This window comes from Pinus tabuliformis, chromosome 1_2 (genome assembly GCF_031772625.1).
Source record: "Pinus tabuliformis cultivar Carrire ecotype Pingquan chromosome 1_2, CPIR1, whole genome shotgun sequence".
NCBI classification, from domain to species: domain Eukaryota; kingdom Viridiplantae; phylum Streptophyta; class Pinopsida; order Pinales; family Pinaceae; genus Pinus; species Pinus tabuliformis.
The window spans coordinates 1,300,418,503-1,300,444,942 of record NC_142298.1 but is presented as its reverse complement, the minus strand read 5'-3'; positions in this window follow the sequence as shown (position 1 = coordinate 1,300,444,942).

Here is a 26,440-nt window from a genome sequence, read left to right as displayed (position 1 = left end):
GTCAATCTCAGATTTCTTTCACTGATACCTTCTTCAGGTGGTTCGAGCGTCAGGAGATGGTCTATTCCGAGTATCCATATGTTGGCATGGATTTTCGGGGCGATCCGGATTTGGTACTGCAGGGCGGCGAGCAGTGGGGCGCTATTGGTAAAATCTTCGACCATATCTCTATTTACTGTTTTTATTTATAATGTCCTTGTGCTTTATTCTATCAAGACTTTAATCAAACTCATGTGTGCATGCAAATGTTGGTCCTGTTCGTCCAGCAGTTCGCCCGAGAGCGCCAGCCATTGCCCCAGCAGGGGAGACTGCTGGGAGGGTTATTCTTCGTGACCTTGATGTGGCCGAGACCCTTACAGCTGTGCAGGAGCAGGTCGAGAGCCTTACTCTCGGCATTCCAGACGTGAGGATCGACGAGCTGTCCTTACAGTTGCAGCGGAATACTACTGGTGTGCCTAGACGATGGACTCGTCTCTTACGCATGATCGCACAGGCCGTGACGTGCTATCATGAGCATCACTAGACTGGGGTGCCCCCTAACACTTTTGAGTTTTTGGGTCATGTGACTGATTTTGTCTTGGTTACAGAACATTATATGTAAACCATAAACAGCTTATATATATATATATATATATATATATTTTGATTTTCGGGGTTTTATTCTGGTTGAGTTATGTGATCCATATGTACAACATCGATGATGTGTTTCTTTTTATAAATGTCGCAAATGTCTATCTAACACATAGTTTGCTAATGAGTCGGTTAATGTGTTTAAGTTTCTGGAAATATGCTGGTATTGAATTAAATCAAACTCTCTTTCCAAAATCTTAACCCTTAGAAACATGCGATAAATAGCTGGGTTGCGGACGGAATATATACCATTGAGTTGTAGTATTACGAGTTGTGAGTCTAGCCTGAGATTTAGTCGGCGTATACCATGGGTGATGGCATCAGAGAGTAGTTCTATCAGCGCGCTATACTCAGCGATGTTATTCGTTGATTTCCCAATACATACACCTCTGAAACTTACTAACTCGCCACTTGGATCAAAAATGGCCCAGGCTGCGGAGGACAGGCTCCGCGAACTACGACTCGCTCCGTCGACATATCTCCAAAAGGTTTCACATCTGCAATAAATGTAAAAAGGTGGATTACTCGACCAAAACAAACACTTTAGCGAAAAAAAATACAACAAAAGCACACAGGTTACTATTTAAGCATAGTAACGCTTGAGGTACAACCCATTACGGGGTTGCGCCAGTGGAATTCCGTCATAATCCATTAACTGGTAGGCTCCTTTTGCTAACACTCGTTTAACAATATAGGGGCCCATCCATAAAGAATTAAATTTACCTGCTCCCAATTTATCGGATTCTTGGTCGTAAAGCAAGACCAAGTCACCTTCTGAGAAGACACGGGGTTTGACATTTTTGTCGAACTGCGCCTTGACTCGTTTCTTATGGGCTTCGTTAGCCAAAGCGGCATCACGACGGGTTTCATCCAATTGGATTAATTCCAAGAAACGGGCCTCTTCTTCTGAAGTTCCGGGGAGGAGATCAATTGCGAGTTTAAGAGACGAGATTTCACACTGGATTGGCAAGACTGCTTCTAGGCCATACACCAGTTGGAAAGGTGTGAACCCGGTCGCATTCCTTACCGATGTTCGGTAAGCCCACAAGGCTGAGTACAGGATTAGGTGCCACCTTCTTTTGTGAACTCCGATCATCCTTTGCAACATACGCTTCAGGACTTTGTTGATCGCTTCAACCTGTCCGTTGGCTTGCGGATAATACGGGGTAGAGCTGTCGTGAGATAGCCCTAGCTTGGAAGCTAATTCAACCATCATGTGATTGCGAAAATGCAATCCATGATCCGTAACTATAGCCTGTGGTACGCCGAATCTGGCGACTACATGATTGAAAAAGAATAGGGCAGTTGTTTCACCAGTGTTATCTAATGTAGGCATCGCCTCGGCCCATTTGGTAAAATAGTCAACGGCGACTATAATATACCCATGCCCCCCGGTCGAGGTGGGGTTACATTTCATGAAATCGATGCCCCATTTGGCAAAAGGCCCAACAGCAACTATTGGCTGTAAAGGTGCGGGTGGTTTTCTGGTTTTGCTATCAAAAATTTGACAAGCATGGCAACTTCTGACTGCGGTTATGCAATCTTTGAACATGGTTGGCCAGAAGTATCCTGCTCGTAAGGTTTTCTGTGCTGTAGCATATCTAGATTGATTCCCCCCACACGCGCCTGAATGACAATCATTTAGGGCTTTTTCGGCCTCCTCATGAGTGAGGCACCTTCTCAGAACTGTATCGATACCACAACGGTAAAGCGTATCACCGACGAACATGTAGTCTTTTGCTTGGTATCGTATATGTTTTTGTTCTGAGTGAGAGGTGTTAGGCTGAACTTTTGGGTTTGGAGATAAACGATTATATCTCCATACCACTCATCGCTTGTGGATATCAGAAACAAACTTTCGTCCACGATTGATTCTTGGGATGTTTCATCGTTGGACGACGATGGGAGATCACATAATAATTCTGCGAAAACCAAAGCTTTCTTTGATTTGGATTTTACAAATTCCAGATCAAACTCTTGAAGGATCGCTATCCATTTTGAATATTTGCCCCCCAGCAACTGTCGCGACAATATATAAGTCATGGGGTTGCAATCTGATAGAATGGTAGTCTTCCGAAAGAGGACATAATGTCGAAATATTTGTATCGCTTGAACAGCAGCGAGTGCTAGCTTTTCAATGTAAGAATATTTGCTTTCTGTATCATTCAAGTTTTTACTTAAATAATATATAGGATGTTCAATTCCATCGACTTCTTGAACTAAAACCATCGCAATGGTCGTATCCGCTGCAGCCAGATACAGGTTAAAATCTCTTTGATAGTCCGGGGCATACATTAATGATGCTTTTACTAGAGAATCTTTCAGAGCGTCAAAAGAAGCTTGCGCCACCTAATCCCAGACAAAAGGTACATCCTTTTTCAAAAGACGAGTATAACCTTTAGCAAGTTCTGCGTAATTTGGAATGAACCTCCTCAGAAAGTTTGCTTTCCCTTGGAGTTTCTGAATCTGAAGCAAATTTGAAGGTAGAGGCAAATTTATGATTGCCTGAACCTTACAGGGGTTGAGACGAATCCCGTCCTTGGAGACTACAAAGCCAAGTAAACGACCAGAGCTGACGCAAAATACACATTTGTGTGGATTGAGTCGTATCTTGTAGTGTCGGCAACGTAGAAATATCGCTCTTAAATGCTGCGGATGATCAGTCCGCTTTCGCGAATGAGCCGGAAGGTCGTCGAGGTATGGTTGAACGATGTTCTTGATGTCATGGAAGGCATAATTCATTGCCCTCTGAAACGTCGCCCCAGCGTTCTTTAAACCAAAGGGTAATTTTCAATATGCGAATGTGCCCCACGGACAAATGAAAGCAGTCTTTGACTGGTCCTGTGGGCGGATATTTATTTGATTATACCCGGAGAATCCATCCATAAATGAAAAGATTTCACATCCGGTGCATTCATCAATTATCTGGTCGATGAAGGGTGTAGGGTAGTTGTCTTTTGGACAAGCTTGATTTACATCCCTATAATTGACGCACACTCTAATTGTTCCTTGTTTTTTCATAACAGGGACAATATTCGATACCCAATTGGTTAGAGGAACCAGGTAGATGAAACCAGCATGGAGAAGTTTTTCAACTTCTGCCTTAATGGCAGCGGCTTTCTTGGGGTGCACCTGCCGAAGCCGTTGTCTTACTGGTTTAACATTAGGATACATCTTAATTTCATGTTCAACGATACTCGAGTCGATGCCTGGCATTTCATCATATGACCAAGAAAAGACATCTCTGAATTCGCGAAAAAGAGCGTTATATATTTCCAGTTCTGAAGGAGAACAACATTTGCCAACATAAATATTCTCTACAACATCTGCTTTGGTTGATATATTTATGGCTATAGTCTCTTCAATATTGGATAGTTTCCGCTCGGAATCCACCGTATTTGATAGGAATTCAAAGAGTGAAGGGTGATAAAGGTCATCATGAGTATCTTCTTCATAATCCAGAAGAAAGGAACGATGGTGGCTATCATTCCATGGTGCCCCCTCAATCAACATTGATTGTAGAATTCCTTCGTCGGTTCCATGCACTTGCGACCAAGGATCTAATGGGGTACCATATTCTCTAGACTTATCTACCCAAACGCTTGATGAGCGTTGACTTGGGTTCGCCTCCCATGCCAGAAACATTGATTTCTACAAAATTTCTATTGGGCTCAGGGGCAAAACCATTGCATGATCCATGTCTATATCGTCTTCTGAGATCTTCGTGGAAGATATCATATTGCAGGCTCCTACCAACGTCACTTCTCCTATATAGATTGGAGGTGGAAGTGCGAAAGTTCCCATTAATGTGGGGTCTTTCAGTAGGCCTACTCTGATATTTTGAAGCGAATGGTTGCTACCATGGATCATAGGAATGCTTCCTGTAACTTGTGAACCATTAGGGAGGAAGTTTTGTTGGTCAACAATTGTAATCCCCCCTTGAAAGGGGAAGGCAATCTTTCTAAAATAGGTCGACACAACAGCTGCCATGGCGTAGATCCACGGTCTTCCTAGTAGGATGTTGTAATCAAGATTCCCATTGATGACTTCAACATCTATTTCTACCGTTTTTCCCCCTAGTTCAACCTTCAAGTTATTTAGGATACCATATGGGGTATATGTCCTTCCATTGAATGCTTTTAATGTTGTCGAAGATCGCGACAAGGTTGGAGATCCTAAAGTTTTCCAGCAACTCATCAACATAATACATGTAGATGCCCCCTCATCAATAATTGTTCGGTGAACAGTTTTGTTGAGGGCTTTCACTTGGATGAGGAAAGCGAGTTGAGCTGGTAACTGAGGATCGTATCCTTTGTGGTCAAAGGATACAAGATTGGAATCCTTAGGATCAACCCCACCAATGGCTGATAACAAAGCCTGCCTTTGGGATGGGCAATTTTGTAGTACTTCAAGAGTCGACATAGCGGATGGCGATTGGGCCAAATCCTCCACTATGTTATAATGTTGCGCTACTCTGGCGCGAGGATTAAATGTCGACTTGTGTACTACTCCCTTTGGCATTTTTATTGTTAATTCAGGAATCATGGGTGGTACAACTTCTGTTGAAGTCATTGTCGAACTGCTTGGTTGATCTTTTTCCTTGCCGTTCGACAGTTGCGGATTCCCGTAATCTTTGTTCCTTGTCGAAATCAAAGCATCATTTTGTTGCTTGGAAATCGACAACATAAGCACTTGCGATGGGGAAGAATTTCCACTATCAACCAGATTTTGACCTGGATTTGGAAACGGATCAGTTAATACAGCTGAGGTTTGCGAACTCTTGAAGAAACTTTTAAGCTCAGCTTTGTATGGACACTCCCTTGTCCAGTGATCATCATTGCATATACTGCATGGATATTTCCTATTTCCAGGAGGGTTTGAAGAAGTTTTTTCAGGGGATGACTCACCCTCTTTCTTCTTCTTCCCTTTGTTTTGCTTTTTCTTGCTCCCTGGTTGTTTGGTTTCTTTGCCTTTATCTGCTGATACGGCATTTACTTCCGAAGCAAGAATTTCGTCTTTTGCATTTTGATCCAAAATCTTACGGGCCTTCTTGGAGTTGGCCTTTGTTGATTTCACGTTTTTCGTGCCAATCACGCCATCACCGGCATGAGAGTCATTGTTTGATTTAGGAGGAGGAGGAATTGAGAATTCCGGTCTAGGGGCGTCAGGTATTTTGTCGTAGAGCGTGCCAGACTGAGTATAGACTAAGTCTAGATACTGCGCACGAGCGATAACTTGCTCTTCCGTTACGACTCCCCCCTTTGCCACATCTTCCGTTATAGCAGGAAGTAACGACTTGATAAACCATTCAGCTAATAACTGATCGGGAATGTACGTTTTTACCATCCTACGACGACGTCGCCACTCATGTATATGATCAGATATGTGAGTGGCTGTCGTCTGTTTGAAGTTGGTTAAGATTTCCGTTCTCGTTTCATACCTTATTGGTAATTGAAAATGGGTTAAGAATGTCGTGGCTAAGGTGCTGAAATTGTCGAACGAAGCTCTAGGCAATTCAATATACCATTTTGCCACTGGACCCGTTAACGTCCTCTGAAAAAGGCGAAGCCTTATCGAATCATCGTTCAGGGTGTTTGATGAACACCATAGATGAAATGTCATCACGTGATTCGATGGATCTTCACCTGGAATTCCATTAAATTTAGGAATGTCTGAAGGAAGTTTGTGAGGAATCGCTGGCCACCAAGGGGCGTAAGCAATTGGATCGTTTGTCAACCGGTGTAAATCGGGTAACTCTAAAGTTGCCACGAATGGTAACTGTTGATTCAGGTTAGGTGAAGCATACCCAGGATATGATGGAATTGCCTGAGCAGTTGGTCTTTGCATACCAGCATAATGTAATTGATGCTGGTATGACTGATACGGTTGGTGGACATGACCACCGTAAAGTGGTTGATTTTGACTGTTTTGAATGTACGGTTATCCACTGTTCGCAAAGATCTGCTGCTCAGAGCCTTGGTATACTTGTTGGAATTGTGGTTGTTGGTATTGCGCCAACCATGGTTGCGAAGCCATGTTCTGTTGCGCTATACTAACCGTTGGACCAAGGTGTGGGGTAATTGTACCCATTTGGACCTGTGTCGCCCCACCAGTAGGCGATTGTGGTTGAGTCACAGGGTCAAGAGGCTGTTGCATTACAACCTGAGAAATCTGGGGTTGACATACAATAGGCAACATTTGAACTCGCGACACTGTCACAATAGCCGGTGTGGTCGGGATGCTCGACATAGGTACACATTGTTGCATAGAATACACAACCCTTGGTTGTTGAGGTAGCATAGGTACCCAACCACTTGATGTAACTCCAGTATAACCTGAATACCATTGTGAACTCCCGTATGGATACTCTCCCGGAGGGGGTAATGAAAGGGCATACTGCCCCCCATATGGTGGCAATCCGGAACTCAAGGGGATTGTTTTTCCTTGGGGACTGGATTGCCCAAATTGACCTCCAAATGGATCAATCTGGCGAGTTTCAACATAAGAGTTGTCGGATATTATTCCGGAGGAACAAACTGGAACGGACCATACTGTCGTTGTTACGCAGTAATTTGTCACTGTCTCCCTGTCAGTCTCCCTACTGTGTCATGAAATCAAATGCACCATGCTCATGCTCTCTAAACTGGCCAAATGACCCACTTTGCCAAAGTTTATTGCATTAGCGCGACTGTTATTAAAATAACCATGCTGACTGGCGGCTGGTAATGTAACTGATGCGCTGCCAGTGTGGAAGCACACGGGTTTTCCGCACTGGTCGAATTTCATGGGCCAACGCATCCTATGAAAGTATTGAGCTGCGCTGACACAGCCTGCTCCGTTATTATGATGCGCTGTCAGCGCCCCAGTCCAGTTATGCACCCGCGCTGATCCAGTTTGGGCGAATTTGTTCCAACAGCCAGCCTTCCAGATGGTTCCAGACTTGGTTGTTGGCCTTGTGAGTATCGCCCTCCTTTCTATGGCATGTCTGTTCGTCATTTGAAACCACCTTCCTTGAGGATAAGCTCATCCCCCCACCATTCATGGAGACTCCTTCTCCTATTTAAACCTCCACCATTGCCATGAGCAGCTAGTTTTGGATAGTGTGGAATTCATAGTGCTTAGACTGCTGCTGCTAGTAGGTAGTTGGTGTGACAAGTGTGGTTTTGCTAGAGGAAGCTTAAGGAAGGTTGTGAGTATTGCTTGTGTGAGAGAGAGCTTTGTTTTGGGAGAATCTACCTCCAAGGGTGAATGCTTAAGAGACTTGCTGGCTGGACCCTCTAGAGAAGGACTCAGCGTCAGAACTTTGGTTGTACCTTTCTCTGTTATTGATTAATAATAGATGACTACTGTTATGGTTCCATTCTCATTTGTCTTTGTAATGGTTAATGTGAATTACATCCTTTCTGACTGATGTATAATTGCTTTTATTAGATTTCACGCTTGTGTTTGTCTTTCTCTTCGTGTGTGCAGGTATCTATTCACGGAGATCGTGGAGGATCGTGACCGGCCAGAGTGAAGGAGCGAGAGCAGCATCTCTTCATCAAACAATAGCGTTGGAATCCAAGTAGGTGTTCATTGCCTCTCTTTTATTTGCAATTAGGAACTTACACAGTAGCATTGATTTATTGTTGCTAGACCCGTTCTGGGCTAGTAGGGATCGCCTCTATCCGTAGAGGGGATTTACCTCTCCAACAGAAGGTACTTGGGAAGTTTTTAGGGTGGAAGCTCACAACCATAAACCCTGATTTCTGTGTAGTTTTGGTAAATATACCAATCCCCTGTTGTGGCTTGATCAACTAGCTACAACGCTTTCACAATTTCATCACTGGTTCTTGGTACTAGAGTGATGCTCATAAGACTAATAGCTAGACGAATAAACAATTCTATGAACTGTTTATAGGTAAACTCTTCTTTCTCCTTCATTCCCATTGTAGTCCAAAAAACTGATTATTGGTTGCCTTCCTCATCTAGCTTTTGTAAGGTGAATGGAAATTTGTCTCCCTAAAAATATATAAAAAGTTACACAAGTACTGAAGCATACCAGAATACTTCTTCAGTGTTAAACTGGACAAATTGCTCATGTATGGATGTATCTAGGAATTGGCTTAAGTTATAGAGAACAATGGGTTTGGAATCAGCATAAAAGATTGACAAGAAACCTAGGATAGCTTCATTAACATATTTATTAGAATTGTAACCAAGTAGATAGGAGAAAATAGTGATGATTTGCTTGGTTCTATCAGGGAACATGGATGAATCATAGGGAGGATTTATTTTAGGTAGAGGACTATCTATAGCTAGAAAAAGTTCAAGACTCTGGGATCTTTTAGTAAAATCTAGCTTTTGATAAGCTTCTATCAGGCTTTCATGAGAAAAAGGATGGGTTGGTGTAATATTTGGAACTTGCAATATCTTTTCAATGGAGTTAGCATTGGTGAAACAAGAATTTATCTTATGGGTGAAATAATTCCTCTTTGAGTAAGATCATAGGAATCATGGCATTTCCTGGAAAATTCAGGTGCTCTGTGCATCTGAGGGAAAATGTATTAGGGAAGGAGGGAGTTCCACAGTCCTATTTCATTTGTCTAATCAATTAATTAATCCACCATCCAGCAGTAAATTTCATATAAGTTGATTTGAGAAGAAGACTCAATGATTTTACAATCTTTGTCGAATAGGGGAGTATGATGGAATTCAACCTACGGATGAATAAGAGGATTTGGGATTTCCGCAATTTCTTTTCCCTTAGGAGGCATCTTACAAAATGAATTACAGACTGAAAGTGATGGAAATGGAAAAAATTGGTCAGAAACTGAGTGATAACAGTAAAAACAGTATGACTGAATAGAGACAAGTGGATCTGGATGTTGGCTTTCCTCTGATTAGGAAAAAATAGCTGCTCAATTGTCGGACCATCTTTGAGTTGTAAGGAGGAAACCTTTAGTGATCAATTTGGTTACAGAAATGCACTGTGTAACCGTTTTCATGGAGGAACATGACTTTTAATGGAAAAATTGGAGCAGAGTTGTTGAATGAACAATTAAATCTGCATTAATTATCCAACGGGATTAATTAACGGATCTTTGGGACATAAATTCACGGGAGTTATGAATTAAGTAAATAACGGATAGGCGAAAGTTGATTGGATGGAAGAAGTGGTATGGAGCGGATGTGGATATTAACATCGAGCGGCGGTAAACGGTCACATGTAAACCACATTCGAGAGTAACTTGAGATGGTAAGTTGTTTCGGGATTTTAAGTCCCGAAAGACTAAAATGAAAATAAGGTGGTTTAAGAAGGTGGTTTCGAAAACTGCCCACTTCAGACCCCCACCCCCCCCCACCGATAAAGTTCGGACAGCAAAAGAGGGCCGAGGAGCGATGTGGACCATCGGATCTCTAGGGAGCATACGGTATGTAAGGTAAGGTGAGAAGGTTTTAACATGTGAGCGACAAGTGATGGTGGGGTCACGATTTTGGCAGATGTGACAGTTTTGAGTAATGGGGGAATAAATGAATGAAGTTAGGGTGTTTACCAAATAACATTGGTTCTTAGAATTCATAGTTAATTTAAAATGCGACATCGTATGCATGCATTATCCAATGTTACATCTTAGGATAAAATCCTTTAATGTTCCAATTGTTTCTCATATGTCTACCTACCCTTTACACTCCTAACATTTTCATTTATTCATCCAAGTGAATTTAGGCTAGCAACTCAATATTTCCTTTTTAATGACTAATCTACCTCTATCCCTTATTTCCTCCATTGGCTCAGATTAAACTATTGATCCAATTTTATTTGCTACTTATTGACAAATAATTCAAATAAAATCCAATTATGATTAAACTGTACAATTGGATTATATGAACTAGTGTGGCATTTAAACAATCTGCACAGAATTTTATTTGCAAAACTAAACTATACTAAGAGTAGTGGCATTTGGATTTGCAACACTTTCAGAGTTCATTAATTTTTTTCTTTTTTCTCTAACCTAACATTTTATTTTTCCCTCCATTTTTTAGGGCATCTATTCTATCATTTTACTTGATATAGACTTATTCATAAAAATATCCTTAACATTTTTTATTTAATATCCTTTTTGTCCATATCCTAACTTAACATTTTTTTAAATATATTTTCATTTTTTGACTAATTGATACTAAGTAACAGAAACAAAAAAATGCTACAACAAGTTAATCATTGTTTTGTATTGTCTTTTAGAGTAAATGTCTCGATGAAGCAAAAAATCCAATATAATAGTATGGCTATATTACTAGGAATATAGCACTTTGATAGTGAAAGGCAGGGAGTTATGTGATGGATGAGTCAGCAGTTTTGATTCCATGATACCACTAAGGCCATCACAAATGATCGATCCCATCTATAAAAGGTGGGAATTCAAGTGGTTAGGGTGAAAGCGACAAGAACCAGCCGAGCAACAAGAGAGGCATACCAAGGCAAAGATGTGGCTTGACTAGGGGCAATCTCAGGAATGGCATAGGAATATTTTCCTCTTATCATTGTTCAATTTTCTCTTTTTCTTTTATTTTGTAATTTCTATGTATTTTCAAGAAAGGAATCAAATCCTTTGTAATCATTTTGGGCAGCAGGATATCGCACGCCGAGACAACTAGTCAATCGAATAGCTGGCCTTTGGTTGAGATATTTTGTAACTGTTAATTCAAATCCCCCCCTCTCCTTATAAATAGGGGGAAGAAACACTTAATAGAGGTTCCAGAATTTTGCACCCGAGGGGTCCAAATTCTGTGATTCCACTTTTGGTTCTATTTTCCTGTTCATGAGGGACTTGAGCGATACCTTGCTGAATGTAAATGGACTGGTGAATTGGAATCATTTTGAAGGATGAATGAAACTCTTTGGTGATTCCAATAAGAGCAATATATAGTATGTTCCCCTTTGTTTATCACTTCATGTATGTTTTTCTCCCTTTGAAATAGTGTAATGAAGCTGTCAGTTTCACTCTTATTCATGGTTGTATATTTTGCTGCTAAGTAGTAACAATATTTGTGGTAATTACATATTTACTTGTGTTATTCGATAGCCTACAATACTTGTATGAGCACAAATTTACATATGCTAATTAGTAACAAATGTATTCATGATGTATAGATCTTGGGACCTTAATTAGTGCTCCACTATTTCTATCATTCCACCTCTTCAGTCTTCCATACTTCTATTGGAACATTGTTGCTTAGGATTATGTATTGTTTCTAGCCCTATGCATTGAATTCCCTCCTCTCTTTCCTCCTCTTCACTTTACTACAACGCCAATATTAAATTTGTCTATTGTTGTGTGTCGGCCACCAGAACTAGACATTTCTCTCTAAGATCAACCTGATTTATCCCCTGAGCATTTAGATCCATGTAATTTCTTGATTTTACCTTGAAGAAGGACCATTGAACCAAGCCCCCCTTCATTATCTTTTTCAAACTATGTGGCAATTGGAGTGTAGCGGAAAGCCCCACTGATCTTATTCAAAAGCACTCCTCTCTTCAGATGTTCTAGGCACTTGTGTACAATCAACCTAGAGGTTGTCCCTAAGAAGCGTTTATATCACCTAAAGCACTTGTGCTATAGGTGCTAGAAAAGGAGACAACACCTTCACCAAATTGTTAATGGTTGTTTATCTGGACAACATCCTCGTCTTCAGCAAGAGTTGAGAAGAGCACTTGCAACAAATTCAATAGGTCCTTCAAACCACATGGTAGCACAAACTGTATGCCAACTTGGAGAAATGCTCCTTTGGCATGAGCGATGTCTAATATTTGGGTTACATCCTAGACGAGCAAGGCGTGCATGTGGATTCAGTTAAGATCCAAGTCATTCGAGATTGGACATCCCTGAACACTCTAATAGAGCTTCACGTCTTTTTGGGCCTTGCAAATTTTTATCAGAGGTTCATGTTTGGATTATCCCATATCACTTGGCCTTTGAGTTGGATTACCAAGGGAAGAGAAAAATAAATGTTTTCTCGGTGCGAGTCCTAACAAAAGGCTTTGGTTGAGCTAAAGCACTGCCACTTCTCTTCACTTGTACTCACATTGCCATACCTACAAGAACCATTTGAAATTGAGATAGATTGTTGAAAATAATACTGAGAGGGGGGGGTGAATCAGTATTATCAAGTTCTTTTAACAAATATTCCTTATTTACACTTTGAATTATTTTTGCATATCAGTACCATAAAATAATGAGCATGAACAAGAAAAACAGATAGTCACACCAAAGAACACCAGATATAAGGTGGAAACCCAATGTGGGTGAAAACCACCTGCTGCAATATGTCTCTATCTTCTTTCAAATTAGAAACTCCTGTTACAATGATTTTGTACTGGCGCAGTCCTTTACCAGTACGCAGGATGCAACCTGCAGAGAGCTACAACTCTCTCTTGTTTTCCAGTCTCTCCTGGAAGGGAGCTACAACCCCTACTTCTTTTCTTTCAAGGACCACTTTTCATAAATTTTCAAATTGGATCCAACAACAACCTTCTGAATCACAATGATATTATGAGACTTATCAACCAGATCTAGTACATAAAGATAAGTCATTAATCATGCTGTTATCTGAACTCAATACCAGTAACCAAACATCAGTTATGCACCCAAAACCCTGCAGAATAGTCAAAGGCAGTTAAAACAAATTTTAAGCAGGGATCGCAACTTCACTGGTATAGATCTGCGGATATCTGTACTACCTCCGTACCTACGCCTTCTGTGGCACCGCGACCACCGCACCTGTGCCTTCTGTGGCGCCTCCGCACTGCGCCTTCTGTGGCACCTCCGAACTGTGCCTTCTGTGGTGCCTCTGCACTGCGCCTTCTGTGGCGCCTCCGCACTGCGCCTTCTGTGGCACCTCTGTGGCGTCTCCGCACTGCATCTTCTGTGGCGCCTCCGCACTGCGCCTTCTGTGGCGCCTCCGCACTGCGCCTTCTGTGGCGCCTCCGCACTGCGCCTTCTGTGGCGCCTCTGTGGCGTCTCCGCACTGCGCCTTCTGTGGCGCCTCCGCACTGCGCCTTCTGTGGCACCTCTGTGGCGTCTCCGCACTGCGCCTTCTGTGGCGCCTCCTCACTGCGCCTTCTGTGGCGCCTCTGTGGCGTCTCCGTATTGCGCCTTCTGTGGCATCTCCGCACTGCGCCTTCTGTGGCGCCTCCGCACTTCCGCAGTTGCAGCGCTCGAGAGATCACCCTTCACAGAATCGCTTTCAACTTCCCTTTCATAGATCAAACTTTTAAAACAATAACCCAATATTTCAGATCTTAAGATATTCGATTTGCAAGAATGAATTAGCCAAGTGATCTCCTTTGATTTATATAGGCAAGCTTCTTCCTAAAATCATGGATCAATACCATAGATAACCAATACAAGGGGCCCAAAAACATGGGGCTCAATAATACCAAGGACTAACCACCATGGACCAAAGGTAAGTTCTCCAACATATACACACTTTTGACGAGGTACCATGGTCCAAAACCATAGGTTCAAATACCAAGGACTAACTACCATGGACCAAAGGTAAGTTCTCCAACATGAAAGTGCGTGAACTTTTTCTCTACATGAAATAAACTTTTCTCTGCATATAAGTGCGTGAACTTTTCTCTACATAGAATAAGCTTTTCTCTGCATATAAGTGCGTGAACTTTTCTGCACTATAATTTATCATCTGAGATGAGTGGGTTGCCATCAAGTACAACATATGTATCATAAAGCCATACCAGAATCATAATGCCAACAATCTCCCCCTTTGGACTTGATGGCAACCTCAAAATCTTCAGCTCATTCTCCCCCTTTGACATCAAGGGCAAAGGGTTATGCTCCCCTAAGAGCATGCTCCCCTGAATATGAACCAGATCTGTAAAGAAGAAACATAATCCACCAAACACCACAAATGACCATGAAAGAGATAGAGACATATTGCAGTAATATTCAGATCAGCATCCATGATCACCTTCTGTACATCCTCCATAATGCCAACAATGCATTATAATCTCCCCCTGAACCAGTGCTATTTGATCTTCAACCAATCCGCAACCCAGCACATGTAGGCATATTCCCGTACAACCAACAATCAGAAGAGATTCAACAACAAGATGATGCATCAACAACCCCCAGCTTTTGCCCGAGGTATTCAAAAGTCTCCCTGGGCAATGGTTTGGTGAGTATATCAGCAACTTGCTCCTTAGAAGGAACATACTCCAACTTGACCTTCTGTTCAAGCACTTGTTCCCGAAGAAAATGATACTTGATTGGTATGTGCTTGGTTTTTGAATGCATGACTGGGTTCTTTGAGATGTTGATTGCACTTGTGTTATCACATAAGATGGAGATAGGTGGTGTACAAGTGATTTGAAAATCCTGCAAGATCTGCATCATCCAAAGGAGTTGAGTGCATCAAGATGCAGCATCAACATATTCTGCTTCAGCTGTAGATAAGGCAATCGAACTCTGTTTCTTGCTGAACCAAGATACTATTCTGGAACCCATAAAGAATGCGCCACCACTTGTGCTCTTCCTGTCATCCACGCTTCCGGCCCAATCGGCATCTGTATAAGCATGAAGTGTGAGATTTGTATCTCTAGGATACCATAAACCATAATTTTGAGTCCCTTGAAGATATTTGAAAATTCTCTTCACTGCCTGAAGATGAGTCTCCTTCGGATTTGCCTGAAATATTCCAACTATTCCAACTGCATGCATGATGTCCGGTCGGGTACCTGTCAGATAAAGTAGACTTCCAATCATAGATCTGTAGGTTGGTTGATGTACTGCTGCAGATTCATCATTTGCACTGAGGCTACATCCTGTGACCATGGGTGTACATACTGGTTTTGCATCTTCCATGCCATATTTCTTCAAAATCTGTTTGAGATACTTCGTTTGAGACAAAAAGATTCCTCCTTCCTTTTGTTGGATTTGCAAACCAAGGAAATATGTCAGTTCTCCCAGCAAGGACATTTCAAATTCTTTCTGCATGACCAAGGGAAAGCTTTGACTCATAGCTTCTTCATTGCTGCCAAAGATAATGTCATCTACATACACAACAAGTATTAGCAATTTGTCATTTTCAACTTTTATATAAAGATTGCTATCTGCTGATCCTTTTGAAAAACCTTGTTGATGAAGATATTTGTCCAAACGATAGTACCAAGCCCTTGGAGCTTGTTTGAGACCATAGAGAGCCTTTTTCAATCTACATACAAGATTTGGATCATTTCCAAGAATGAAACCATCTGGCTGCTCAATATATACTTCTTCTTCTAAGTCTCCATTCAGAAAGGCTGATTTCACGTCCATTTGAAATACTTTGAAGTTTTGAAAGCTTGAGAGAGCAAGGAACATTCGGATGGCCTCAAGTCTTGCAACAGGAGCAAAGGTTTCTTCAAAATCTATTCCTTCTTGCTGCGCATACCCTTTACAAAAAAGTCTGGCCTTGTTTCTAATTACTTCTCCATTTTCATTCAATTTATTTTTGAAGACCCATTTTGTTCCTATAACATTCTTATCTTTTGGTCTAGGAACCAACTCCCAAGTGTTGTTCTTTTCGATCTGCTCAAGTTCTTCATCCATTGCTTTGACCCAACATTCATCTTTGCATTCCTCTTTCACATTTTGTGGTTCAGTGGAAGAGAGTAATTCCAAATAGCTTGAAGCTTTTGCAATTGTTCTTCTTGTTTGTACACCTGCTTCTTTCTGCCCCACAATCTGAGATTCTGGATGATTCTTCTGAACATATCTGGATGGAGTCTTCTCTTCTATTCTTGTCTGCTCCTCTAGTTCTTCTTGAGGTTCTTCTTCTTCATCATTCTGTCTTTGAGGGTAGCCTTCATCTTCTTCGATGTCTTCATTATGTACTTGCCTAGGAATGTATCCCTTCTCATCAACCACTACATCAATGCTGTCAACAATTCTGCCAAGTCTTTTATTGTAGCACTTGTATGCTTTGCTATGTGGAGAATAACCAAGAAGAATGCCTTCATCTGCTCTAGGTTCAATTTTGCCAAGTTGCTCATCAGTATTCTTAATATAACATTTGCTCCCAAAGATTTTGAAGTGCTTCACCGAAGGAGTCTCACCACACCAGAGCTCATGAGGGGTTTGAGTGCTATTAACACGGACATTTGTTTTGTTGAGAATAACAACCGCAGCATGTGCAGCTTCACCCCAGAAAGTTGTGGGAGTACCCGACTCATCAAGCATAGCACGAGCCATTTGTTGGACTGTTCTGTTCATTCTTTCCACAACTCCATTTTGCTGAGGAGTTCTAGCTGTAGAGAATTCTCTTCTTATCCCATGTTCTTCACAGAAATCGAAAAATTCATTCGAGGTAAATTCCCCACCTCTGTTAGATCTGAGGCACTTAATTTTGTATCTTGATTCATTTTCAACCAAGGCTTTGAAGGATTTGAATTTTTCGAATGCTTCATCTTTGTGCTTCATTAGTCCTAACCAGACAAACCTGGAGAAATCGTCAATGAATAATATCAAGTATTCTTCTCCTCGAGGTATTCTTTTTCTGAATGGACCACATGTATCTGTATGTACTAGCTCAAGAGGCATGCTAGCTGATCCTTCCTTCTCTGGAATATTAGTTCTGGTTTGCTTTCCAAACTGACATGATTTGCATATGGTGTTGTCTGGAATTTTGATATCTGGAAGATCGCGAACTGCCTGATATTTGCATGCTTTCCTTATTTGTGAAAAGCTTAGATGCCCCAACCTCCGATGCCATAGCCAGTGTTCATCATCCTTGCTTAGATAGCATTTTTGTTGTCCTTCTTCAAATACGTATAGATTATTTGGAGTTCTTTTACCTTTGATCACCGTTTTACTTGTATCAAGATCACGAACAAGACATCCATTTGTTCTAAATATCACCTCGGTTCCTTGATCACACATCTGGCTGACACTTAGAAGATTATGTTTCAATCCATCAACATACAAAACATTTCCAGCCTTGACCTTTTCTTTTAACTGAGCAGTGCCTTTTCCTTTTATAGTTGCAGGAGTATCATTTCCAAAAGAAAATTTCTTTCCCTTTTCTAGAGCAGAATATGACTCAAGTTTTTCTTTATCACCTATTTTATGCTTCGAACATCCACTGTCAATGTATCATAGATTTTCCTGTCCCTCTGCATAGAATGCTATCCCACATCTTTTTGTTTGTGGTTCCTTTATTCTCCATGTTTTGGTGTTTGAGGCTTGTTCCTTTTTCTGCTGAAACCTGCTCCTGCATTCAGAATCTTCATGACCAAAGTTATTGCAAATAGAACATTCAACTTCATTTTCAAGAGCCGAAAAGTTGTTATAGGTCTGTTTTGTAATCCCGATCATACTTCTTTGTTTTTGAGCTTCTCTAGTCATGATTGTTTTATATGCAACACATTGAGCTGCTTTGTGACCAAAGTTATGGCAAGAGAAACATTGTCCATTGAAGAAATTTCTGCGGTTATCAAATCTACCGGCCAAATGATTGTAATTTCTATTGTCATCCATTCTTGAACTAAATTGAGAAGATTTTACCTGTGGCTGGTTGTAGCTTTTGTTCACCCTTAAAACAGATTGCTCTTGATAGTCTCTGTTTGCAATTCGTCCCTGCCATGCCTGATGGTCTTCATTGTGCTTTTGCTCATTCCTTCTTGCTGCATCAAGATAACTTTTTGAAGTGGTTGCTTGAGAAGTTTCTCCATTATAGCCCAGACCTGTCTTGTTTAGTGGAGAACGCTGTACATTGATAATCTCATCCAAATTTTCAGATCCTTTGACAAACTTAAGATTAATAGCTTTTGTTTTCTCAATCTCTTTTCTAAGACCAACAATTTCACCTTCTAATTTTTCAAGATGTTTTTCCTTTTCATCAATTTGAAATTGTAGAGTATCAATGATCATATTCTTTTCTTCTATATATCTCTTGAGTTTAGTAATTTCTTCAAAAAGGCTATCCACATCTATAGCATCCATATAATCATCATCTTCAAATGCCATTAACAGTTTATAGTCATTACCTTGTTCATCTTCATCACTAATCGATAGACCATCACTATCTTCATGAGTGTAGTAACTTTTCTTGTTTGCACTCTGTTTCTTGTTCCATCTAGCAGGTTCCTTTCCTTTATCCTTATAAGGAAATTTTTCAGCATAATGACCTACTCTTCCACAAGCAAAACATTTAAAAGGTAACTTACCTCTGAACCTTCAAGAACCCCTTTGAAGATTTCTGACAAAATTTGATTCTTCTTCTTCTTCTTCTGGCACGTGACTTGCTTCATAGTAATCTCCTTTGCCTGAAGCCTTGAAAGCCGCTTCTCTTCTGTCTGATGGACCTCCCTTTCTCATTTCATAAGCAGTTAGAATTCCATGTAGTTGAGACATGGTGAGAGTTTGTAGATTTTCTTTTTCCTCTATAGCTGACACTTTAGATTCAAACTTGGGGGACAAGGATCTTAGGACTTTTTCAACCACAATAGCCTCTTTTATTTCTTCACCCAAGTTTTTCATGCAGTTAACAATTTCATCTACCCTAAGGAAATAGTTAGCCACACTTTCATCATTATACATTCTGAGATTCTCATACTGAATCCTGAAAGTTTGAAGTTTAGCACGCTTTACCTGTTCGTCTCCTTCATAGCTCGTGACAATTTTGTCCCATATTTCTTTTGCGGATTTATAGTGCATTACCTTCACGAATTTTGATTGGGATAAGCATCCCAATAGAGTATTGACTGCTTTCGCATTTGTTTCATATTTCTTCTTCTCGGCCGAATCTGTAGGAGTAGCTGAAGGAAAAGTGTAGCCTGTCTCTATGATATCCCAAACTTCTGTACCAAGAGATTGAAGATAGGCAGTAACTCTTATCTTCCAATAATTGAAGTTCGTCCCATCAAAAATTGGTGGCCTGATTGATGCTTCTCTCTCGTAGTTGCTCATGATGAATGATCTACCTTCAAGCGATCAAGCTTCTCTGAAGGATCTGCTCTGATACCAATTGTTGAAAATAATACTGAGAGGGGGGGGTGAATCAGTATTATCAAGTTATTTTAACAAATCTTCCTTATTTACACTTTGAATTATTTTTGCATATCAGTACCATAAAATAATGAGCATGAACAAGAAAAACAGATAGTCACACCAAAGAACACCAGATATAAGGTGGAAACCCAATGTGGGTGAAAACCACCTGCTGCAATATGTCTCTATCTTCTTTCAAATTAGAAACTCCTGTTACAATGATTTTGTACTGGTGCAGTCCTTTACCAGTACGCAGGCTGCAACCTGCAGAGAGCTACAACTCTCTCTCGTTTTCCAGTCTCTCCTGGAATGGAGCTACAACCCCCTACTTCTTTTCTTTCAAGGACCACTTTTCATAAATTTTCAAACTGGATCCAACAACAACCTTCTGAATCACAATGATATTATGAGAGTTATCAACCAGATCTAGTACATAAAGATAAGTCATTAATCATGCTGTTATCTGAACTCAATACCAGTAACCAAACATCAGTTATGCACCCAAAACCCTGCAGAATAGTCAAAGGCAGTTAAAAAAAAAATTAAGCAGGGATCGCAACTTCACTGTTATAGATCTGCGGATATCTGTACTACCTCCGCACCTGCGCCTTCTGTGGCACCGCGACCACCGCACCTGCGCCTTCTATGGCGCCTCCGCACTGCGCCTTCTGTGGCGCCTCTGCACTGTGCCTTCTGTGGCGCCTCTGCACTGCGCCTTCTGTGGCGCCTCCGCACTGCGCCTTCTGTGGTGCCTCTGTGGCGTCTCCGCACTGCGTCTTCTGTGGCGCCTCCGCACTGCGCCTTCTGTGGCGCCTCCGCACTGCGCCTTCTGTGGCGCCTCTGTGGCGTCTCCGCACTGCGCCTTCTGTGGCGCCTCCGCACTGCGCCTTCTGTGGCGCCTCTATGGCGTCTCCGCACTGCGCCTTCTGTGGCGCCTCTGTGGTGTCTCCGCACTGCGCCTTCTGTGGCGCCTCCACACTGCGCCTTCTGTGGCGCCTCCGCACTTCCGCAGTTGCAGCGCTCGAGAGATCACCCTTCACATATTCGCTTTCAACTTCCCTTTCATAGATCAAACTTTTAAAACAATAACCCAATATTTCAGATCTTAAGATATTCGATTTGCAAGAATGAATTAGCCAAGTGATCTCCTTTGCTTTATATAAGCAAGCTTCTTCCTAAAATCATGGATCAATACCATAGATAACCAATACAAGGGGCCCAAAAACATGGGGCTCAATAATACCAAGGACTAACCACCATGGACCAAAGGTAAGTTCTCCAACATATACACACTTTTGACGAGGTACCATGGTCCAAAACCATAGGTTCAAATACCAAGGACTAACTACCATGGACCAAAGGTAAGTTCTCCAACATGAAAGTGCGTGAACTTTTTCTCTACATGAAATAAACTTTTCTCTACATATAAGTGCGTGAACTTTTCTCTACATAGAATAAGCTTTTCTCTGCATATAAGTGCGTGAACTTTTCTGCACTATAATTTATCATCTGAGATGAGTGGGTTGCCATCAAGTACAACATATGTATCATAAAGCCATACCAGAATCATAATGCCAACAATAGATACCTCTGACTGTGTTATTGGTGCAGTCCTTACCCAACATGGGCATCCGATGACCTATCATAGTGAGACACTTTCTAATACAATTCGGAAGTACCCCACCTATGATAAAGAAATGTATTCTATCGTGTAGGCTTGCTGACAATGGAAACATTACATTCTAGGGAACGATATGGTCATCCACAATAATCACTGACCTCTTTAGTTTATATAGACACAAAGGAAGTCACAGAATGATCGTCGTCAGAAGTGGTCTTCATATCTGCAACAATTCCACTTGAACATTAAATACAAAAGGGCAACACCAATCATGTTTTAGATTGCCTCAGTTGGACCCTAGTGAAAACATTGACTATTGTTCTCAACTCTTGTGGCCACGAGACCTATGGATGGATAAAATTGTACAATAATGATCCAGAGTTCGCAACCACATACCAAATTCTACTAGATTGCAAGAAAGTTCCAGATATCCATCTCTAGGATGCATTATTATTCTACTTGGGCCACCTTTGTGTTCCTTTAAGTGAGCATGCCAAGATGATTTGGGAGGTGCACTATAGTCGGGTCACATGACACTTTGGTGTGGAGAAAAATGTGGAAGTACTACATAAGTATTTTTATTGGCAAAAACTCTAATAGGATATTCGAAAATATATCAAATGTTGCACTACCTGTGCCATCGCCAAGCCAACCATCAAGAATCAAGGTTTGTACACTCCTTTTCCTACTCCCAACCTGCCCTGGGAATCCATCTCCATGGACTATCTATCTGGCCTCCCTTCTACCAAACATGGTAATGACTAAGGAATTGCTGTTGATTTCTTGAGACAACATCATAGCGTTGGGTGATCTGAGCTTTGTATGAGGTGAAGAAGGGCTTACTTGCTGAGAGGATGATGCTGGGTCAGAACAACTGGTTGTAACTCCCTTGGCTCTTTCTTTTTTATCAATAAAAGCTATTCAAGTTTTCCTCCATACTCTTGTGTCATTTATGTTTTATGCATTCGTATGGTCAATTTACATCTGATCCTAGATTGTTTATGATTATAGATTCATGTTCTTGTATAGTGTCATGCTACTGTGATCTTACAGGTACTCTGTGAAGCTAGGTGTACAAGGGAGAAAGTAGCGAAAGACTATCAAGAGAGACAGGAATCGAATTAGGAGATTAGCGCAAGACAGAGGTTGGTCTTATTTGTTCTTCTCTCATCTATATTTCATAAAGGAAAAACGAAAGTAGCTTTACTTTGTTTGTTTCTAAGGTAGCTACCACACCTTAGTGGGATAAGAAGTTCTGTGTAGACACTTTTCCTTGTAACAGCCCATACAGTCAATCTCTGTATGAGAAATACTTTGTTCTCACGAATTCTAGATCAGAGGCGGTTGAGTTTGGAGCTGGTGGAATTCGAATTTGTAGTAGTGTTTTCTTGGTGTCAACGTTGCAATGTCTTTCAACGGATTGCGATTGGAGTATGCTCTTGAGGGCAGCTCGAACTATATTGCATGGAAGGACAGGATGGAGGCAGTGTTAGATGATAATGGGTTGAAGGAGTTCATAGATGCGGATGTTCCAAAACCTATTGATGCTGCTCAAGTCGGGGATTGGCAAAAGAAGACACCAAAGTGTCGAAGGATTCTGTTGGAGGGCGTGAGGGATCGCATTGTGTCCAGCCTCCATGGAAAGGCTTCTCCATATTTGATGTGGAAAACGTTGACAAAATTATTCCAAAGTAAGAGCGACCAGAGGAAGTTGGTGCTCAAGGATAAACTCAGAAACATTAGGTGTGAGAATGGAGACAGTATGCCCCAGTATCTCACGAAGTTCACCCAATGCCAGGATGAGCTGGGAAGTGTGGGGGTAACTGTTGAGGATGAGGATATGGTGAGTCTAGCACTCCTTGGCCTTCCTAAGAGTTGGCATAGCTACCAGGACTCGGTGAATGGAAGGGAGAAATTGCCAGGATGGGAGAGACTTTGGTCGGATCTTGTGCAAGAAGAGATTAGACAGCGCACCAGAGATAGTTCTTCATCTATGCATGATGAGGAGAACTGTGCCTTAGCAAGTAAGGTGAAGAAGGGGAAGGGGAAGGTTTCTCTTTCCAAATCCAGTTCTTCCAATGATGGGAAGAAGGTTGACAAGTCGAAGGTGTGATGCTTTTGTTGTCATGAGTTGGGCCATTATGCTACTAATTGCCTAAAGAAGAAGTCCAAGAAGGGATCCAGGGAAGGATCTGAAGGTGGGGCAGCCTCACTTGCTTCACAGTTTGAGTTGGACTTCACACTCTTCGCATGCATGGTTTCATCCATGGTGGGAAGTGGTTGGTTTCTTGACAGCGGTGCTTCTTTCCACACGACCGGTGACAAAAGTTTGTTCAGTACTTTGGAGGAGAAAGATCTCCAGATACTCATAGGGATGGGTAATGATGAGAAGTATAGTGTCTCAGGTGTAGGCACGGTTATTTTTCAGAGGGAGCATGGAGCTCACCTTACCTTGACCGATGTCAAGTATGTACCAGGACTGAAGAGAAACTTGGTGTCGATCGCGATGTTGGAAGACAGAGGCTATGATGTAGTCTTCAGTAAGGGAAAGGTTTTCCTTAGACACATCATCACTAGATAGGTGAAGCAGATTGGTTCATGGGTCAAGAACCTGTATGCTCTTGAGGTTCAAGACGCATGCAAAGCCTTGAGCAGCAAGGCAACTAATGGAAACTTGGTGGTTGAGAGGGAGCGTATATTACCTCTCAACATGTAGAGCTAGAAGAAGTCTCAAACAATTGTGGAGGAGCCACGATTGGTGCAGCAGCTTCAGGAGGTTGTGGAGCAGCCACAACAAGGGAAGCTAAGAGGAGATCGAGTAGAGACATCTACTCATGCAGAGACCTCCAGTAGGGGGAAACTTCGAGCCAGGTGGGCTGAGGGATCGCATGCAACCATACCTCCAGGTAGGAGGTGGGGTGATGTGGATTGATCATCCCAAGGAGGAGGGGCAAGATCCTTGAGGTACCCAACCTCTTGGATGAGACCTTGCTACGGGAGCCCCAATGTGGAGTAGCAAGAACTGATTGATTGGGTAGAGACCGATGCGGATGGAGCGGCAGAGAGAGCGATAGTGTAGGGAATCCCAGGACAGCGCATAGCATGCAGGCTGCAGCAACGCGAGAGGCACAAGTGTTTTTCACTGTGCTAGGTGTCACAGAGAGGTGTGAAATGGTGCGAGATGCATCGAGATGTTGCAGTAGCGCAGATGTTAGAGAGGGAGCACTTGTCAACAGCAGGTAGAGCTTCAGCATCAGAGTATGTTCCTAGCCCAACAGAGTGGTCAGTTGGGAGTGTTTTTGTTCCAAGTGTTGTTGGAGAAAAGTGGACCGGGCAGATGTGTTGCATGCAGAACATTCCAGAGTCACAAGATCGGGTTTGAGAGGAAGCCTTTATTGTTGAGAGGGAGTGTTGAAAAGTGTTCAACAAGAAATTCTTGTTGAGAATGCAACAAGATGATGGAGCTTAGTGGAAAGGAGTCGCCTTCACTAAGTGGTCCCGCAGGCAAGTTTTGGCGCAAAGTCTATTTTTAGACATATGGATCATGGTCCATGAGTTGCAGTTTTCTGTTTATGGATGATTGGTCATGTTGGGAAAAATAGATGGACTTATATTTTTGGATCACAGCAGGAGTGATCAGAGTCTATTTTTAGACTGCTAGTCAAAAATAGAAAAGTCAAATATTATTGTATCATAATAATATTTAGACTATAAACTTTATCTTATCCTCTTGGAGCACTTCAGTTTGAGCTACAGATGTGGCACATGTAGCTATCAGAAGGAAATACTCTTTCTTTGTGGGTCAGTTGAGCTATTGCATGTAGAACATCAGTTAGAACTCATGCATGTGAGTTCTGTGAAGTTGGATGTGGAGTTGATGAAGTTGTGTTCAGTTTGACTTTGTTAAACTAGTTGTACTTAGTCTAACTGCAAATAGACTAGTGATGAGTTGTGTGAATTAATTATTAACTCATAATGCAACTGAAGAATACATCCGTTAACTCAGTGCATGTACAGTTTAGTGGAGACAGGTGTTAGAGGTTGAGATTGCTATCAGTTGTGACTATAGTTGTGCATGAGATCTTGCACAATCAAAGGATTGAGTATGCCCATGAGAATTGCATATGCCCAATGATATAGCCTGTGCTCATGTGATTTCCAGTGTGAGTGATTCTCCAAGGTAAATATAACTTGGAATGAGTTTGGATTCATTCATTCTCTTGCAGGATTGTGCAGTGGAGGCAGGCAAAGCAGCGAGGGAGATTTGGAGATCAGATCTGAGCTGTATTGTGTGTAACAGGTGGAGATAGTGTTGGATACTTGTAAGGAGTATTGTACTATGTAATGTTACATGTTCTCAATCATTAATATACAAATTGTGTGGGGTTTTCAGCTGTAAGCTTTCCCCGGGATACATACTGTGTTAATGTGCGCATGCGATTGATGTTTCATTGTTTTTAATGCTGATAAATTGATGATCAACGTAGAGGAGGTTATGTATTATGCATGTATTCCGGAATAGTGTATAATCGGGATAATCTCTGTTGAATATGTGTTTATTATTCAAAATTTCTACACAGTCGACTGATACTGGAACAGTGGCACTCGTTCTAGGAAGAAGGTCACAAGTACTAATCCGAAGCCAAATTGCTTCAGGTTCCTCACCTTGGCCTTGGACAACTGGCGCTTGATGTTCATATTCATGGCCTCTGCCTAGTTGAAGATCATAGGAGTTGTGCAGTGAATAGCATAAAGGAACTTCAACTTTTTGGTCTCATGTTCCGCCTGGGACCCCGCCACTCTATTGATAGTCAATAGAAGCACCCTTTGTGTCGGATCTTGCACACTGGAAATCTCTATCTTCCCACTCTTGGATTTTAGGGCCTCAGGACAGTGTTCGGCAAGCAGGGAAGATATGCTTGCCTCGATCAGATGTGACCCATACAAGTTCACTGGCTCACCTCTATGAGACAGTCCAGTGATGAAGTAGATATCTAAAGTTTTCAACTCCAGCTCCTGGTCCCCAATGACAATAATCTCGTGATTGATGTCCCAAAGCCTTATCAAGTATCAAAGCAACTCAGGCTGGGCCCGCATCCCTGGTGTAAGGAAAAATTTGAGGTGCCAGCAAGCCCTCAAAGCCTCCAGGCAATTTGGATCA